Raw genomic sequence first — 20,751 nt, forward strand, 5'->3', positions numbered from 1 at the left:
CCAGTGGCATATTGATTGAAAAGGTTAATATGTGAGAAGAAAATGTGTACAACAACAAACATTCTGTTTGGTAATTTTGTTAAATAAAACAATTATCATGGATTCATGTTTTTTTGAGGACTTCCAACATGCTGTAAAATGTTATTTTACCAAGAAGTTCTTAAAAGTTCTAGTTGCTATTGCCAAAATCTCTAGTCAGTCACAGCAATTAGACACCTGTATAGCGACACTGGTAGCTGATCACTCAACTCAGCTGTGGTTATCCTGGTTTGCCCAACACCAGGTATGTCTGTGCTATCTGACAGATAATAGGATTAAAGCAAAGACATGCAGAGAGGTTCTGAAACCATTTCAGTAGGTGTAATGTTGTACGCGCTGTCTCAGAAGCAGAGAATATTCTGAGTCATTCTTCTTACACTAATGATGTAGTTTAGAAATCAAAAAATACTTTTCTGTACCTTCCCTTTACCATTCCTCTAGCAGAGAGTTCATCACTAGGTGGAAAACATGCATGTTTCTTTCTCTGTAAAGTTTTGGTGTCCCTGATGGGGGAGGAGAGCAGGAGGTTCTCTGAAGTCTCATGAGCCGTGAGGTGAATATAAGCGAGGAGCCAAAATGCTTTTAGCACTCAGACCTGTCTATGGCATGGCATCTGTGAAGGAAGGGGGAATGGGTGCCAGCATAGCGCTACATGGATTAGCAAGGGGTACAAAGGCCAGGTCTGTGATTCTGTGAAGCTACTGTGTCAAATCTAGCCCAGGTTGTCATCAAATAGTCTATTCAGAAGACAGAAAAAAAGCCCCACACGTGAACTGTGTAAAGGTTCAGGCTGTACTTCACAGAAAGAAGCATGCAGTCGGGCATATATGCATGATAAAGAATGGCAATTTACTGCTGGGGGTCACAAGCTGCATGCTGGCAGCTGGCTGCCTTCAGAAAGGCTTCTGTGGTTCCTTAGCATGCTCTGTTCAGTGCATCAGATAAAAGATGAATACGGAACTCGTAGCAGTTATAGTGGAGAGAAAACCATACATGCTAACTGTAGTTATGGCTATTAGTAGTTATGGCTGTTGCTCGGTATGGGTGAAGTTAGCATGAAATTTAGCTAGAGCCACGTAGGTTAGTGGCAGTGAATTGAGCAAAAATATTAAACACATTTCTTAATGCGCTAGTTTCCAAGTAAAGACTGGTTACATGTGAGATAGTACATATCTATACAACTTTTTACTTGTAGTTGTTCATATACACAATCTTTCTATACTGCTGTTAGTGAATCATATTTTGAACCTGCACATAGATCTTATACTTGGTATGTCTCTTAGGATCAAAACTTTCCACAATGAAGTCTAACATACCCTAAAATAAGGCTGACAGTATTGAGGTGTTTGACGTGTGGGGGACTTTCAGCAGTAACAATTTGTAGGACAGAAAGTGGTGAAGGCCTTAAATGTGCTGAGGAGTCAGCTTTAGCAACAAGCAGAAGGGAATTCAACCTGACAATTCAACCTGGTGTCTGATGCTTTTGGTTTTGATGCATGAAGAGGAAGATGATTCTTTTAATGATGTAATAAAAGCATCTAATCTGCTCATAGTAATGGCCATATCTCAGCATTTCTGCTGTAAGGCATACATAGTTTTCTTCTGCGGTGACGTTAACCGTTCTCATGTAATGCTATTTCAAAGGATGCAGCTATCTTAAGAACATGTTGCCATTATCAACAAGTTGCCTGCCTTTTTCCACCCCCCACATAAAGTACTTAATCAGTTTTATTTCCCTGTGCTGGGAATTGTGAGGGACCTGTTTTTTTTTTCAAAATAAGCCTTAAAACATCTACCTGCTACCTGAGTCAGTTTCATCAACGTACCCTTCTCTGAGACAGTATTTAGAAAATTTATTTATTATCTATTGTGTCATCTTTGGGAATTCATAAAATATTTAACTTTTAAGGTTTTATTCATATCCTTTCTGACATTTGACTCCATTTTTGTAATCTCGCAGAGGTTTAAATGTGTCTTTCTCAATCTGCTTGCAATCTGTGGAAAAGTTCAAAATTGCACATTTAAACCCAGGAGATTTTGCTAAATAGTTGCAAGTAGCAGCCAGATATTCTTTGTTCAAATATTTTAGAGTTATTTTGAAGTATAGTTATAAGTATTTCATTTAATGGATTTGAAAGTGGATATGGATTTGACCTTTTCCGAAATAGCTCCCACCACTCAAAGCTAATGAGTATTTGATATCCAAATTCTCTTTTCAGAAAGAATTGTGGGTGATTTTCTTAGAAAACCTCACTTGTGCTCAGAAAGACTTGGCCTTTTTTAATTCCCAGACCAGGCAATATGAGTGTGAAAACTCATTATATTTTGTCTGCCAGTTGGGCCTTTAAATTTTATTGCAATTGCAGCAGAATAATACGAGAGAAAACAAATGTAAACCGAAGCAACAGGTTTCTTGGTTAAATAACAAATCAACTCCATTTCTAATTCAGTATCCAATCGACTCCTGTAATTGCTTTTTACTGACTGGCATCTTTCTAAGTCCACCATTAGAATCTTCAAAGGTGTAGGAATCTAACAGCAAATTCTCAAGGCTCTGTGCCCTAATCTTTATGTTTAAAAGTTCGTTTATAAATAAAAGGAGGAAAAAAGTACTGCCATGTGGTTACAATGGCAACCCTGTATTTCCTCCAGAAGATGCTCTGTGCCTCTTAGTTAACCTCACTGTTGCCTCTGTTCACCATCAAAAATGGTGACAACCATTTGTCACCAAAAATGGTGACAAACAAACAAACCCTACTGGGATAATGCAGACGTTTTTTTGAGAAGCTTGGGAACTTCTGAAAAACAGACGTAAAAAAATACTAAGTAGTTTAGATATTACTAGCATATAAAAATAAATGGAGTCTTGCAAAAGAAAAAATGTTAAGTGCACTTGTGAGTTTCTGTACTACAGTAATAATTTGATATTGATACAGAAATTTAGGCACTGTAAACAGAAATGGTTTTATCTAAGAAACAGAGTTTTGATATTTGTTCTTGCTGTTTGTGGTGTCACAGTGACTGAATAAAATGTGGAACCTGTAGTAAGAAAAGGGTCCCAAATTTATGATGTCTTCTTAGTGCACATGTGATAAATCATAGGCGGGTGAGTTTTGTAGCCTTTCTGCTGAAATATGCTTCTCGTGGTGATTCAAGAGCTTATTAAATAAAAGATAATAGCAACAGTAATTCTTAAAGAAACAAAAAAAAAAACAAAACACAACTAGTGGAATTATTTTCCTGTTCCCCCCAGATGGTACATATGTTTTCAGAAGGGAAGAATTAGTTTACATTTGATAATGACCGGTGGCTCGAACAGACAGACACATGTCTTGTTGAATGGGATTTTTTTGTATCAAGAACTGCAGGTTAGAAAATAGGGCTGATCTAAATGACACTGGAAAAGGAAAAGGCTCCCTTAAGCCCTTTGATTTCATTAAGGTTTGGATTAAGCCTGTGGGTAAGTGCAAAGGAAAGGTGTGTGCTGAGACAGTCCATGATGAAGTAGGCAACTAAGGACCATCACACATCCTGATGACTGACGTGTCATGGTGCTTAGCAAAAGAAAACACCTCTTTGAAGTGAACTTTTGTGACCTGAGAAATTTATTTATGGGAAGAACAAATGAATGTGAAGAATGAGGTCATTCTGATCCTGTCAGGGAAGCTGGAGCAGCCATGAACCTGAAAGTAATGATGAACATAACTCAGAAGGTTTTGTACAGATAAGCATTCAACTGACTATAAAGCAATAAGAGCAGAGGTGTGTTGAAATTTAATGGAACCTATTTCAAAGTTCAGAAATGCATTCACAATGTGCCGGAGTTGCTAGAGCTAAAGACTGGTTAATATGAAAAAGTTTTTCCTTCCTTCCCTGTAAAGAAGGCATCCCATTCCCAGTGCAATGGCGCTCTGCGTACTTGGAGCACTTGGCTATGTGTCTGGGTCTAACTACAGGGGAACAGCACGTATGCTGAAGTGCACTGAAGTGACTACAGTGTAGTGCAGCAGACCGGTATGGACAGTAAGTCTATATACTTGTAGAGGCACGTCCTTGTACTGATATCTGCCACAGGGAATTTAAGATAAGTTTCTGCTGAGTGTTGTTGTATGGTTTAGGGATTCCTTCATTTCCTTCCCGATTTGAACCCCCGATGGTGCAGCAGCTGACTAAATCTGGGCATGATAAATGCAAAGTGAAGAGAAGCTTTGCTCTTAATGAGATTTTATGCTAATACAGATGACTGGGCTTTATATGGAGTAAAGTATAGACTGGCTACCATGTTCTATATGCTCTAATAAGAGGAATTTGTGGTATGCAGTTGTGCTGTTGTCTTGGTTACTGTCATGGTCTTGCCACAAACCATGATGCTAGCATGATTGCATCTGCACCTGTGCATTGTGATCTGAAAAGCACTGAAAGGGCTTTCCTTATTCTTGTTTTAGATTGTGCTGTGTGCGTAGCATAGCCAAATGTCAGTGCTAAAATTGCAAAGTTGATACTCTATCATTTTGTTCACTCTAGCCAGGCTTGTGCCCTCCAATAAATGATTAAATTCCACTTTTAGCTTAAAGGCAAATTAATTATTTTTCTATTTAGTTAATATTCTCATTAATAAATCCTTCCATCTTTATGGGAGAATATTATTTTCTGTCCAGGCAAATGAATCTGTCCAAGATTATTATCTGGATTCTCTTTTCACAGTATCTGAGCAGCCTGTATCGTGACCCCAGTTACCTCCTGTATGCTTATGTTGTTTGCCCTTTCACTGAGTCACTAAAAAAGTGTAACCGACGGAAGGGGCAGGGGCAGGGACTCTGGAGCCCCAGGATGCCAGTGTATGACTCTAAAGAGATATTTGCAAAGTGTTGTAAAAGTGTTAATACAACACTCATGGTCATCATTGCACATATCTGTTTCCGTAAGGAGCTTAGTGCCATAGTGGGGGATGCGATATTTATTTCTGTTTAATATTACTTGTGCTAGTGCATGTCTGTTTTTTGTTGTTGTTGTTATTTATTTATTTTTATTCATAATCTCTTCTACATGAGTAAAAAGCATTAATTCATTCCTAAAGGAGGCCTACCTGAAGGTTGTGAAGGTTGCGATGATGCTAACTTAGCTTAAGGTGCTGAATAAACAGCCAATTCTTTTCTTTAAAAGTGTGTTTTTGTCTTCTGCACCTTTACTGATGAACTAATCAGACTGGAAAGGCTCCAAATTACCATAACAGACAAAGAAAACTCAAAAAGAAAGAAACTCTGCCTGTGAAGTCAGAGGAATGCACATTGATTAAATCAGTTTAAGACAAAGGTTTCTGGACAGCCATTTCACCTGCTCCCAATTAGGGCAGGTGCTTGGAACAAGTGGACCTACCAAAGCTTGGAAGAAAAATTTGCATTTATGCCTTAGCACTTTTTTTTTTTTTTTACCCTTTTCGTCTTGTCTTACGTTTCCTTGAACAAATAGTGTTTTGTTTTTGAGTTGCTTCCTATTTCCATAGAAATCAATAACAGGGATCCAAGTCCAATCACTCACTGAGATAACATAGGTGATAATTTGGCTGTTGTGACCTAGGGGCTCCATTTATATATTTTGGTCAAGCATAGATGTATGATGGTTGCAGCATTATTATTTTCATGTGTGGAAATATTCGGAATACTCTTAGAGAGATCATTTCTTCTTGGAAGCAGAAAGTACTCAGTCTCATGAGGAAGCATTCCAAGATCTCCGAGGCCGTTTTATGGACGCTGCGTTCTCAGCTGTGCTTTGACTGGTCAAGCAACATATACACTAAGTCGGTCCTTTTTCCTAATAGCACACAATTATGCTCATCAAGCTACTAGTTAGGATGAACATACTTCTAGCACTGGGGCATTTTCTCATTAGAGAGAGAGATAGTTGGTTGCCCAAAACAGCCTTTCTACATTATTAAAGATATCTTCTTCATCCTTTTGTCTGAAGACTCGTCTTGCTTCTGATTTCCTACATTATAATCTTTATGCAATAAATACAGGTGAAATAAGCAGTAAAACTGAAAACAATAATAGTCCTTTGTCCTTTGTTGTACCTGTGTCCAAACACATAGCCTAGAACGGCATTAAAAGCCTAGCTTGAATGTATAGTGAAGGGTGTGCATAGTTAGCTAATTATATGTTAAATGCAGTTGCTCTCTGTAGGTTGACAGTGGGTTCCACGTCTTTACAAAGAGAGAGATGATATGTCCCTCATTGTAAGCGCTCCTTTTTGGTGATATCTGTTGAGGGTATTCATAGACTGTTAAAGATAAAAGTGTTCTGTAATGCAGAAACAACATTTAGTAATTTTAATCTTCAAGGAGATGTACTGATAATCAATAGGGATAATATTTTCATGCAGAGAAAATATGCCTTGACTTTTGGGGAAAAAAAATAAATGACTAGTATACTGTGCTTTTGACAGTTGTTTTTTTGCTACTGTGTGGAATCTTCCATTTTCTAGTATTTGTAATTTAATTTGATGATCATGAAGATTCTTGATTAAAAGGCCTGGATGATGCATATTCTAGGTTCCCAAAGCTACAGGAGAAATGTTATAGAAGTATTTCCTTTGAGTGTGCATTTAAATGTTTAAATGAGGTTGCTTTGATAGTGGACAGTTTGAGGTTTGTTTAGTACTAATGTTTGTGCAATTAAGCTTTTTCTGCATAAATGTTCATACTTCTGCTTATATATTTTTTAAGAATTCTTATTGGCAGTGTTACAGAAATAAAGCTGGAATCCGGTGTGTAAAAGATAACTGAAAATAAATACACCTGCAAGAATATTCTGGTGTACTATAGCTAGTTAGAGAACATCTAAATATTAACTAAACCAACAGTATGGAGGCAAGAAAAGACTCATAGTTACTTCCCCTCTATAAATGCATGCCCTGGCTTATATTTGTGTATGTTGCCCTAACTCTTGTTAAATCTATTTTCCTAAAATTGTCTATTAATAAAATCAGAGTATCTCAGCATACTGGAGAATGATGGGAGCGTGCTGTAGACTAGCCTCTGGATTGTATCCAGCTTTTAATTACGATGATATCTGGGCTTACAGTGAGGTGGGTTAGACAGCATGGTACTTGGGAATATCTGCAGCCATATGGTGTTGCTCGTAGGTCAGCATTCCTAATATTGGCGTTCCCGCTGGAGTACTGGGTGATGTAAGCACTGGTGGGAAATTACAGGGCTTGACAAAGGTTAGGAAGCAATTGGCAGGAAAGAGTGATCAAGGCCAGTTTAAAAACAAATGTGCTCTACCTGGGGGAAGTATCTGATTTAGACAAAACCGGGTAAGAGGAAAGAAAAGAGGTAAGCAAATTACAGTCTTACCAGGACACTGTCTGATCTCAGGCTCTTGACTTCCACTTGTGAAAGTGTTATGGGACTTTGATAACCAGGAGACAACATATTATTGATGCATTATCTACTGAAACTACAATTTCCTTGAATATGGAAATCAGTTTTATGCTTCATTCTCAGTGACGAGGCAATTTTATCCTGCTTGTGTGGAAAGTGTGATAGGATGAAAGCGCAGCTTGGTATAGTTGCAGGCAATAAAGCAGATACATTAGGGAACTGCATAAAAATATAAATCTCTTGTAGGCTGGATTTTTGGGGTATCACACGTTGTTAGAATCTTGGTGCATGAGTCACTTTGTTGGATTCAATAGTGTCTATATTCAAGTGCTACTGCAAGCTTTAAAGTCCTGGATTCACGTAACCTCTTCTGACATTGTAAATAACATATGCTGGATCATTTTGGGAAAGAAAATTTGCAGGTGTGAAGCTTTGGGCATACAAAATCTGCTGTGGACCCTTCAGTTTTGTATTTTAATATATATATATATGATATTATATAAATATATACATAAAGGTATCTGGTCCATGTATTTTTCCATGAAAAATGCATCTGCATTTGTACATAAAGTGTTATACGAATAAGCACCTGAAACACAAAAGAAACATTTCCTTGTCAAGCATATCTTGTTGGAATACATTGCCTACACTGAAATGTAGAGCTCAACATGTAGGAGCAAGATTTTTACTTATTTTCATAACACGTTTGACAACTATCAAATAGGAGATCATGCTTCCATGCAAAGACATTAAAATAGCAGTAATGAAAATCTGGCGGTGGCCTGGCATCAAATTACTCTTTAATAGTCAGTACTGGAACATTTGGAGAAAAGCTGGGTATAACACCTCTCTATCAAAGCACTATTTGTGTCTCTCTGTCTGTAGCTTCTGTTGTTTCCAATGACAGTTTAATATCTGCACAGAGATGTTGCCTGTATTATTAGGCATTGCCTATGACAAACAGTCCCTGCCAACACCCCTGATGTTTTCCAGGCTTTACAGATCAGTTCTATCACTACTCAAAAGTCCAGCAGAGGAATCAATATTTCTCCATCTTTAAATGGAAAGATAAAAAAGAGAGATTATAGGCTGTGTGTATGCTCTCCAAGACCTTTTCTCAAGTCAGCCAGGTACTTCTTTTTTTTTTTTGTCCTTTGTGATTGCTTGTTCCACCTGTTATGTATAGCTGCTCGCAGGGCCATTGACAAGATGGCCACAATTTAGGGTTAAGATAATAGTGATGTATATTTATCCCAAAATGTTGCAAGTGGAAAGCTTCTGTATGGTGCAGTTATGTCTGATGATAGTTGAATGTAATTTTCCCCTTTAATGCTCTCTGGGTGGATTTCTTTAATGATGCCATACCTCTTTCCAGCTGTCCACAAGGACAGTGATAGGTGGAATGCCAAAGCAAGCTGGATTGGATCCTTAAGCTGTTTTTCCTATTTTTTAAGTAATTTCACTTTGGGGAGAAAAAAAAAAAAAAAAAAAAAAAAAAAAACTATGAACTATTTTAATGATTTGCAAATAGAGTTAGTTAGATAATGTCTAAGGTTGTCACAATTACTCAAAACAGCCGATAGAAAATATATATATATATATATATATATTCTTAAAGCAGTAAGTCTTTATTACTTTGCTTATTTGTCAAGTACTATTCCCAGTATTAGGTGAGTAATAAAACTATTTGAAAATGGAGTGTTCTGAGGAGAAATTAAATTGCTCTTATTGATTAATTCAATAGGCTTTGCTTGCTGACTGCAGAGGAATATGCCAATAGGTTCTTCACCTGGTTCATGAGACAGTTCATGTTCCGTGGGCAGTGCTCTGAGAAACCACATGCCTTGATGGGTTTGGTTTCGAAGTGCAAGTAATGCATGTGAAAGGAAATTACCCTGTATGATAATGCTACCCGTCAGCTCCTTGTTTGAGATGAGAGCACAGATGGGACTCATCAGACAACTGTGTGTGGCTCTGCCAGGCTTTCATGAAAAAGGGTATCAATTGAAAGGTTGTGTTTGTAGATGCAGATTTTATACTTCTGAACAGTAATTTTCGTGTACTTCAATTTGCATCTTTTCATTACACTTACTTCTAATTATTAATTCAAGACGGTGTCTAGTTTTAGAACATACATTGTATGATTGAAAACAAAGAACAAGTAAATATTGCCTACTTTTTCAAAGCAAAAATACAGAGCTTATCTATCACCAGTGGGAGAAAATTTCTATGCAGCAAATGAAAAACAATTCTTGGTACACAGATCATATTTATAAATTTTTCAAGCAATAGCAGGAAATAACTAAGGTATTGCCACCCACATGATTGGCACTTTAAAAAAGCAAAGTAGTGGTTTACATTAAATTGCTACGATCAAATGTGAATAGTTGAAATTGGGAACAGATTTCTAACCCTGATTTTGACTTTGCAACCTTCTGCAGTTCAGTCACTCATATTTATATTGTTTTTTCTTTGCCATGGAGCTTATAAATTTGGGAAGGATAAGGGGAGGAGAATGTGATTGCTTTGCACCCCTGTGCATTGTAGAAATGTTGTGTACCGGAAACTTTTGTCGTGAGAAAATTTTTCTCAACATGCCTATTGGACAATAGGGTTATGTGTTCAGAAAACAAGTATCGTTTTTGTCAGAATTCGTCTCTAGTGAATGAACATTTCATAGAAAAGTTCATTTTTTAAAGTATTTTATATGTTGGTGATTATGCTTCTGGATTGAATGTGAATACAAAAGGGAAATGACGGGGCATTACTGATTTTTATGTCCTACGTGGCATGCAGCTGACCTGCTATCTTCCAGCCACAAGTCGTGTAGCCTTATCCATCACATGAGGAGAGAGCTCATGTCACACTGAAAGTCTCCAGTTAAAGGCTCATTTTCTGGAAATGAGTTCTTGGGTTATTTTTGTTTTGCTAGCTTGAGTGGAGTTACACTAGTGTGCATATTTCATATTGTAATGTATAACTTGCAATGTATATAAAGGCAAGAAGCTAGTTCTAAAAAATGGGTTTGGATAATATATATAGTTTTTCCTCCCTAACTTGACACTTAGAAAGCTGTTGTCAGAGTAGATATGCTCATTTGCACATAAAATAAGTGGTCCAATGTTATGTCCATGCCAGTATTTTTGCGTTCTGCCCTGCCCGTTTGGCCTCCTTTCCTCCTGCAAAGTGCCTGTTAACATACGTGCAGACAACATCAGTGCTGTGTGTATCTTCTGTGCCATCTACTGAAGCAATTGCTCTCCCTCCTGCACATGCACACGCACACACAGCAGTTTCTTGGGATACAGTAGCCCCAACGCACAAATTATACTTCAGTCTGAAACAAAAAAAAATACTGCTAGCAATCATTTTATATCATTAAATGTGTTATTAAATGCTGAAGTGACTAGTTACTTGTTTGTTAAAAAATTGTTTCATTCATCATCATTTCTGTACCTGCTTGATCATCATCTAAGTTCCTACTGTAACTTTTATCTCAATCCTATGGCATGCACTTACATTTCCAGACCAAGGATTTTTTTTCTCATGATCATGGATTTTCATCAGATACTATAAATAAATCTTTCTACCTAAATTATTCTTTCCTCCATAGATGGACCATCTCTGTTTTGTTTTGCTGAGTAAATTTAGTGCGAAAGCATGGAAGAATCCAGGTTTTTCTGCGATTACTCTTTTCTTTTGATTCTTTTGTTGCTAAGATCAGAGGATGTATTGCTAGGGATCCTACTGTAAGAAATAATTGCTACAGATTTGAAAAAGGTTCTCTGCTGAATCATACTTATTTCAATAGAGCTATTTCATTAGGAATTAGTGAATCTTCTAATAAGTTCAAGAGTGCATTTTTTTAAATTCTATTCAAATAATGCTCATATTTTGACTATTTGTTCTGTCTGTTTTGACATTTTCTCAGTGTCATGTTTTTCTTGCCATACTCCCCAGCCTCCTTCATATTATCTTTTAGCTCTGTTCATTCATTTTCAACAATATCTACACTCTAAATTTCCTATGTAAACTTGTCTATAGGAAATAACTCTGTATTAACTGTGATTTTAACCTAACGCTGATAATGAACATATTGTGTGTACTGCTAGATGTTTTACTGGGGTAGGCAGGGATTAGCATTTATGGACATCTTGAATGGGTCTGTGCTGTCCTGTACTTGAGGAATAATTATCACTTTTTAGGCTGGTATGTTCCACGCTAGGGTATCTTATTTATTTTATCTCTTATTTATTCTGAAAGAACTGTATGAATTGGCTAAAATGTATGATGATGTAAAGAGTACAGTGTGCTAGGTGGTTGAGAAGTTGCATAATTGAAGAATGAGTAAAGGAGTGGCATATGCATAAAATCTAACAACATACGCTTCTAGAATTTGGCTTTTATTGTAGAAGAATATTTCACAGTATCACAGTATCACAGATTTCTAGGTTGGAAGAAACCTCAAGATCATCGAGTCCAACCTCCGACCTAACACTAAGTACTCCACTAAACCATATCGCTAAGCTCTACATCTAAACGTCTTTTAAAGACCTCCAGGGATGGTGACTCCACCACCTCCCTGGGCAGCCCATTCCAATGCTTAATAACCCTTTCGGTGAAGAAGTACTTCCTAACATCCAACCTAAAACTCCCCTGTCGCAACTTTCGCCCATTCCCCCTCGTCCTGTCACCAGGCACGTAGGAGAACAGACCAACCCCCACCTCTTTACAGCCTCCTTTAAGGTAACTGTAGAGAGCGATAAGGTCGCCCCTGAGCCTCCTCTTCTCCAGGCTGAACAAGCCCAGCTCCCTCAGCCGCTCCTCGTAAGACTTGTACTCCAGACCCCTCACCAGCTTGGTCGCCCTTCTCTGGACTCGCTCGAGCACGTCCATGTCCTTCCTGTAGCGAGGGGCCCAAAACTGAACACAGTACTCGAGGTGCGGCCTCACCAGAGCCGAGTACAGGGGCACAATCACTTCCCTAGACCTGCTGGCCACACTGCTTCTTATGCAGGCCAGGATGCTGTTGGCCTTCTTGGCCACCTGAGCACGCTGCTGGCTCATATTCAGCCAACTATCAACCAGTACTCCCAGGTCCTTCTCGGCCAGGCAGCTTTCCAGCCACTCATCTCCCAGCCTGTAGCTCTGCTTGGGGTTGTTGCAGCCCAGGTGCAGGACCCGGCACTTGGCCTTGTTGAACTTCATACAGTTGGCCTCAGCCCATTGGTCCAGCCTATCCAGATCCTCCTGCAGAGCCTTCCTGCCCTCGAGCAGATCGACACACGCACTTAGCTTGGTGTCATCTGCAAACTTACTGAGGGTGCACTGGACGCCCTCATCCAGATCATCGATAAAGATATTAAAGAGGACCGGCCCCAGTACCGAGCCCTGGGGGACACCACTAGTGACCGGCCTCCACCTGGATTTGACTCCATTCACCACAACTCTCTGGGCCCGGCTATCCAGCCAGTTTCTAACCCAGCGAAGCGTACGCCAGTCCAAGCCCCGAGCAGCCAGTTTCTTGAGGAGAATGTTGTGGGGAACTGTGTCAAAAGCCTTACTGAGGTCAAGGTAAACCACATCCACAGCCTTTCCCTCATCCACCAAGCGCGTCACTTGGTCATAGAAGGAGATCAGGTTCGTCAAGCAGGACCTGCCTTTCATAAACCCATGCTGACTGGGCCTGATCGCCTGCTTGCCCTGCAAGTGCCGCGTGATGACCCTCATGACATAATGGTAGATTTGGCATTGCCCCTTGCTGCTACAGTAAGGATGATATTTATTAGTTGCAGGATTACGTGTGGAAATGTAGAATTATTCATTTCACAGACAGTTTTCCATGAACTAAACACTGTTGTAATGGTGAGAATTTCCTTCAAAGTATGTGACATATTCCTGTTACTTGTTTGCAGTTTTCACAGCTCTCACTGACTTTGCATCTTGTTGAGAACTGAAACTTACTGTTAACGGAATTTACTTGTGCAATTGCCCGTGAAACCTTAAAGGTTCAGAAGGACCTACACCAAGAACCACATGCAAATCCTAGTGCTGCAAACTGAGCTAAACCAAGTTTTCTAATACAATTAACACACAGTATGAACATGGAGGAAAGAATGAGATATAATAATGTGCATCTTGCTCTCTGGGAACAAAGAAGAGCTGATGTACAAAGATCTTTACGTCCACCAGTGATAAGTAGTTACGGATGGGGTGTAAAACACAGCATCTGTTTAACATAGCACAACACTGCCAAATTGCTGAGGACAAATAACTTGCCTGCTCTAATCTGGAATATATTGAACAGCTTGAGCCAAAGAACAATCAGTTTATTGGCGGGGGTAGAAAAATGTACTTGGCTTTCCCCACCTATAAATAACTGAGAGGGTTACAGCAACATGAGTTGAGGAAAGAAAAAATGTTTAAAGAAAAAAAAAATTGTTTATATCCACTGGGAGTGAGAGTAGTTTAATCTCTCTAATATCTAACACTGCCTAAAAATGAGACATGCTGAATATGTCCAAAACATCTCTTAGAGATTTTAGTTTAGTTGCAATTGCTGCCCACTGTTGGATGTAATGAAAAAATCAGAGATGATATACACATGGCCACCCAGCAAAGATGCTAGAAAATTGCCAACTCTGACATCAAGTGAGAGGAAGATGGTGATTAACACCACATGTCATACAAAAAGGGTATTTTTGCATTCAGGATGAATCACAGGACAGCAATGTGCAACTTGCCTTTTACCCACAAGACTGGTGAATATTGCAGAGCCGTAGAATAACTAGCAAATTTCTGGGTGAGAAGGACAGAATTTTCCTAGTTTCTCTTTTTGCTGATATGGAGAGAAGATTTCTGTTGTTCATCTAGTTTAGTCTTGAAACTTGACAATTTTTCCTATAAATAAATGTCCTCTCGAGGAAGAAGTAAAAATGGTCTCGGTCTATAAAAGGTCTATAAAAATGATAATATATTCATCGTAAACACTGTACTTTGTAACTAGGTTATTGTACTATGAGAATTTTGATGAGAAATATTGTCACTCTATAATTTTCTTCACAAATATGGTGGTATTTCTTCTGCATGCAGAAACCTCTGTAGATTGCAAAAGCAAAGTTAATATGTTTCCATAAGCATCTGAAACAGTTACATATAAAGCCCCTACTCTCTCTTTTGCTTTGTTTTTCTTCTCTTTGGCTCCATTATTCATTGGTCTTTCCTGTGCATGAAATGTTTTCCTTTAAACATCTGGGTTATTTTTGGCAGTGTCTGTTACAGAATTATCAGATAAATCAGGTTGGAAGGGACTTCAGAAGGTCTCTGGCCCAATCTCCTGCTCAAAGCAAGGTCAGATGTGAGGTCAGACCAGGTTGCTGAGGGCTTTATCTGATATGGTCTTGAAAATCTCCAAGGATGGAGATGGCAAAATGTCTCTGGGCAACCAGTGCCATATGTCTCTCTTTGTGATGAAAAAATTTATTTATACATGCTCTAAAACTTTTATTTTTCCCCAATTTATACCCCTTGTCTTCCATTCTCCCTCCAAAACCTACTTTAAAGAAGCTGGCTTCATCTTGATAAACTTCTTAGGTATATTCCTTGTCTTAAGATTGTTTGTTCTCTTCCAGATATAAAAAGCAACAGATGGGGCTATTCTGGCCTTCCCCTAGATTATAGCTGTTACATCTCTCTGATGTCATGTCATGCAAATTACTTGACTACTGTCACTTTAGGTAAGGATGAGTGTTAAAAAGACTCATTTTTACTGCCTTACTCCTCCTTTTTTTAATTGTTTTGAATTAACTGGTAATTTGAAAGCAATACAAAACAACAGCCAACAAACAAACAGAAAAACACTGGTGCCTGCACTAAGGTGTTGCAATAATATATTAGTTGTAGACTGATGGTCTACCTGCATTGTCATCCAAATTGACCTGAATGAGAACGAGTGTATCCTTCTGTTTCTGATCAGTGACTTGAGCTGGTTGTGCTTACAGCTGTGCAGTGATGCCTGATCTTAGCTTAAAGGCAGAAAAACATTTGCGTTCTTCCCAAGCATAGTTTTAACTGGGCAGTTAGTATTATTTACTTCTGTGCTGCCTGATAAACCTACACTAAGCCCATGATGAACTTAGTTTAATAGTAGGGCAAAGACACTCTAGATAAGAAGAGCATTAGTGCATAAAAAGAGCATAACATTCATGTTTTGCCACATTTCCACATAAATGAGGGAAATGGTCATAGAAGTGTTCTGCCCAAGGTCACGCAACTGGAAACTGAACCTAGCTCTTCAGATCATAATTCAAATACTGCAGCCATTCCGTGTTGTTCCTATAGCATTTTTTCCCATTTTCAGGATACTTCTTCTGATGAGTATCAGAATATTTTGCAGGGGGTAACTCGCAACAGAGTTCTGGCTGTGAGAGAGACTCTGAAACTAGTGAGACGGTGTAGCCGCCTCTCATGCCAAATTCCACTTCCGAATCTTTCCAAATTACTGGAATCTTTCATGGCCTCCAGCAAGGGTCTTAAAAGCCATATTTAAAAAAAAAATAAAAATAAAAAAAACTCTGAAAGGAACTCTTCTAGGAACACCTCTCATATGAGAAGGAAAAAAAAAAAGGTAATATGGTAATATGATAAGGAAGCTATTTATTTATTTATTTTTCTCTCATCATATCATTTTTGTCTGGTTTAAAGGGTCTTGTATCTTCTTAATGCAGCAAGAAGTCGTACAACATTGGTGATTTCCTTTTTTTTTTTTTTTAGTGTAGAAATTAAGAATAGTATAAATCAGACAGTACTAATATTCTAATGAATAATGTCTTTCCCATGAGCAACCAATAGCACTAAAGATTCAGCCTATGCATGATTCAATAACTTGCTGCTATCTGCACATGAATTACAACTGAAATCAAGAAACTACGATTCTGAAGGCCAGGATATCTGTTAACAGGAGTGTCTGTTAAAATAATGAAACAAAAGGGTGGCTCATGAGATTAGTAGTGGCGTGAAGAATCTTTTTTTTTTTTATCTGGTTAATATGACAAAAGTTTATTACTCTGACAGCTGTTTGGCTCTTTGTGTTCAAAAGTCTGGTGGGTCTGGTGTGTGGGCAGCTGTCCATGCCATGCAGCTGGCGCTCCCTGGGAGTCATTCAGGAAGGCCAAATTTTGCCTGGCTGTGGATGTACAGTACTACCCCATGCTTAAATCTGTCCTCTCGTGGCTGTGATTAAAGTAATTTGGCTGTGAAAGCTGTGGAGGCAGCTTGCACTGCTACTGCCCATGCTGTACTTGTCTCTGCCTTAATGGAGTGGTTCAATTTCCACGCCTGTATTAGTCTGGCACCTTTCTCAAGCACAACAAAAATTCCTCAGAGATGCCACACGTGCACTTAATTACCAAAACAGTATTTCTCAATAAAAAAAAAAAAAAAAAAGATTATGTTAAGTGACTTCTTGTACAGAGTGTGATTTAATGCAGTGGTCAGGCAAGTAGTAATTAGTCACAAGAGTCAGTTTTTTGTTTTTTTTTTTTTTAACCTGGAATCTGCTAAAACTGCCTTCTGCTCCAAATCTTTGGGACATAATGCCATGTCATGCAGAGCTGCCTGCACTTGCTTTGCCATTGTGGCAAGGTGGTTCTCAAAAGGATTAATGAGCCTGGATGGAGGACTACATTAAAGCAGGTCTGTTACTTTGCTAGCTGGCATGTTTTTGCTTGTTTGGGTATCTCTGCATAGCATTATATTGTGTGGTACTGGCAGAGCACAATAATTCTAAAGAGTAACTTTCTGTCAGACCACACTCTTGGTCCTCTTGTGGTTTTGCCTGGCTTCCTTTTCTACTGACAAAGGAGCTATGTTAGTCAATGTGTGACAACCTGTGCTTGAACTTGGGAATCTGATTATTTAGGTCTTGCTTGCAACTCTGGCAGCAGCTCTTCTGCACGTGACTGGTCAAGTATAGACAAATAGTCAGCTGCAGAAAGATCTTTTTTGTGCAGGTGTTGACTGTGTCTGCCTTCCCTGCCACTGTAAGCTGTTATTTCAGACATTTTCCTTATAATTTTTTTAAATAGAAGGAAAAACCCTTCGGTCATACTACCTGCAGCATTATCTCAGCACTTCTCAGCATCTCGGAGAACTCTCGGGAACTCAGAAAGCACCGTTAAACCTAAGCCACTCAACAGATTGGCACTGGTAGTAGACCTCTCTCACTTGTCATGTTATACAGAGGACTTTCCAAAAACAGGAAATACAGATTCCAAAATAGTTCCTAGAGGGTTGAGATAGGGACTTGCCTACTGCTAAATATCGTGATGACCCTTCTGTTTTAAATGGGAACATTCATTCTTGACCAGAAGGGGGGGGGGGACGGGACGGGACAGACTCACTCTTTTCCAAGGAAATGTCTTATCAAAAGTGACAATTTTCTTGAAGAAAAAAAAATCACAATCTTTTAGTAATGTTGGTGAAGAATGTCAGTCTGGGAAATCTACTATATATAATGAGTTGTAAAATCAATACTGCATAAGCTGATGGACATTTAAGATCCCTTTGATAGCTTTTACAGCCCTGAGAGTTTTTAACCCTAGAGTATGAATATCACCCCAACCTATGCGGTTGTAGCTCATCTATGTAAATTCTCCCTGAAGTGTTAGGTGGATGTATTTCTTCCTGCACAGCATTCCTTAAAATGTGGAGTGTGGTAGTGCTGAGAGCTGTCAGACTGCCATGCGGTCTGCCTGGGGTAGGTGAAGTGAATCCTCTCTGTTATATAAATCTTGTGAGCTATTTTTGAAACTGAGCTGTTCTATAGATGCTTTAGGCATAATTAGAGATATTGGGAGGGAATTCCCTGTGGAAATCAGTGCAGAGCCTGACTGGCTGGTTCAGGCTCTCCAAGGTGCTACCTGCCACAGACATACGGAAGGTATAAAGAGCTCAGTCTCCTTTAAAGGTACTTGAAATAAGCAGCTGCTTATCCCAGCTAGGTGATATGGCTTGCAAAGAAAAAGGGAAAATTGCACCTGTGTCACATTTTCTGTTTGCAGTGAATATTTGCTGCTACAGTTGTTACATGTTAAAGATAATCTTTCTAACCCTCTACTTGGGAAGCTAATAGGGGAGGGAAAGAGAAAGCACTTAGAAGTCTTCCTAGCAGCACCTGTTTCAACCTGGTTTTCAGTGTTAGTAAAAAAAAAAAAAAAAAAAAAAAAAAAAAAAAAGGAGAGAATTGTGGGCTTAACTAGCTGCAGGCAAGGGTATCTATGGCTTCATTATCAAGACAACCAGATATGGATGAAAGATGTCCAATGGAAACAGGATTCATTGCAGAGGTAAAAGTAAATTGCAAGTAGAAATAGTAGTACCTCACTGTCTTTCCAGATAATAGTAGTCTGTTACAGCTATGTAGAAAGCACATCTGTTTGATACAGAATAAGGAAAAACAGAAGTTAAAGGGCTTCTTTTAACTACCTTCTATAAGAATCTTCTACACAATTTTATCTCAGGATATTAGCATCTTCCTCAGGTAGGAATGGCCAGTGGAGTGAAAATGTGTAATGTAGGTATCTGAAATTCTGGCTGCCAGCTGCCATGAGAGTGCACTTCTCCTGAACAGTTTTTGACATGGTACTAGTTAAGAGTTTGGAAGAAAGCCAGTTCTGGAGTTAGTGTAACACCTATGTGAAGTAGAAAGCAAATTTAGTACAGGATGAAAGCCATTGCTTTGGCTAAGGAAATTCGCTGTGACTACAAAATAAGCCTTCAACTGGCAAAGTTGATTTTTTTCTTTATGTTTGTACACATACATTGTGATTGTGTTTGAACAGATCCATAAATTCTTTACTTATTATATGACATTATTTGGGAAACTTCATCTGTCTTATTTTGCTGATAGAAAGATGAGCAAATGTTTAGGCATAGAGAATAGTTAATCAGCTCTTGGTGTTAACCGTGATCTGTGGTTTGTCATGCCCCTGACTTTTCCTGTCCCTTTGAGGGTGGGATCTTAGTTTCTTTATCCTTAAGATGTGATCATATTTCAAGTTAATAGCTTTGACGTATTTGAAGTGCTTTGAAAGAAGCATGAAGATGGAAGGGAGTACAGAAGTGCAAAACGCTATTACTATTATAGTTCAGCTAAAATTAAATTTTGTTCTCTCTAGAAAGAAAGTCTGCCAAAGTTAATATTTAATCCTGTGGAGTATCAGTAATGTATTCAAAAAATGCGTATGAACCTTGAAAACCATGCCGGAGAAATGTTCAAGTGTTGAAGTTGCTGTAATTCAGTTTTTATAAATTTTACGTTTAAAAGGAACCAACGGATTCGTCATTAATTTCTGGATAATGTACAGAACATTCTCTCCCCCTTTCCATCTGTCTCAGAAGATTTTTTGCCCTTTTTTTCCCTTCAGAGCAAAAATGCTAAGTAATCCTGAAGACAGAAGAGCTGTATTTATAGTCCCCCAGTTAGCTCGCTGAGAGAAGCATTTAATGCAAATTAGTCTGTGCCTTTTAAAGAATGCTGCAGTTGTGTGACACCTTTCTCAGACATGAAAGATAAGGTATATCCTATTTAGAAGCTTCTGATATAGGTGTACTCTCTTAAATAAAAACCTTTGGTGTTATAAAATGAGAAGCATGCAGTAAGGAAAGAAAAGTGATGGATTTATGTTAGCTAGTAAGTTAGCAGAAAGCATGTATTGTAGAGGAAAAAAAATAGGTTCATAAAAACCTGTTAACTACCCCCTAGCTGCTGACAATCACATCGTTTGTGCCAGGTCCATGCTGATATTTGTTAATACAGTTGCTACAGCAACTGGAAACCTCCATCTCCTGGAGGTGAAGTGGGAAGTGCGGCAAGTGAGGAGGCGCAAGGACCAACTTTACGCATATGCAAACACCCTCTTTGTCTCTCCTGTCTCTTCTCACAATGCTTAAGGCTTTTCTCTTCGTTTTCTTCCCCGTTCTGGTACTGGGAAGGATAACTGCGAGGAGCAGGGGGTACCATGTGAAACCCACTCAGGGGCTGACAGACTCCTACCTGCTGGACCGCCAGCCGTTTCTTTGACAGACGGCGTCAGGCCTCAGAAGCCTCTAATTGGCTTATCACAGCCAGCGCACGCGTTACCAGCGCTTGCATAAAGCCAACAAATACACATTAGCCTGATGACTTGATCTCGTTAGCTGTGCTTTCAGAGAAAACTACAGGCAAGGCAGTACGGCCCCTCATGCCCAGGTCTACAGCCAAGCCTCTCAGGCCTGCGGCCCTTCGCTGCCATCACTGCGCACATGGCTGAGGGGCCTAGTGCCAGTCTCAT

This window comes from Anser anser (assembly GCF_964211835.1).
Source record: "Anser anser genome assembly, chromosome: 7".
Classification (NCBI taxonomy): domain Eukaryota; kingdom Metazoa; phylum Chordata; class Aves; order Anseriformes; family Anatidae; genus Anser; species Anser anser.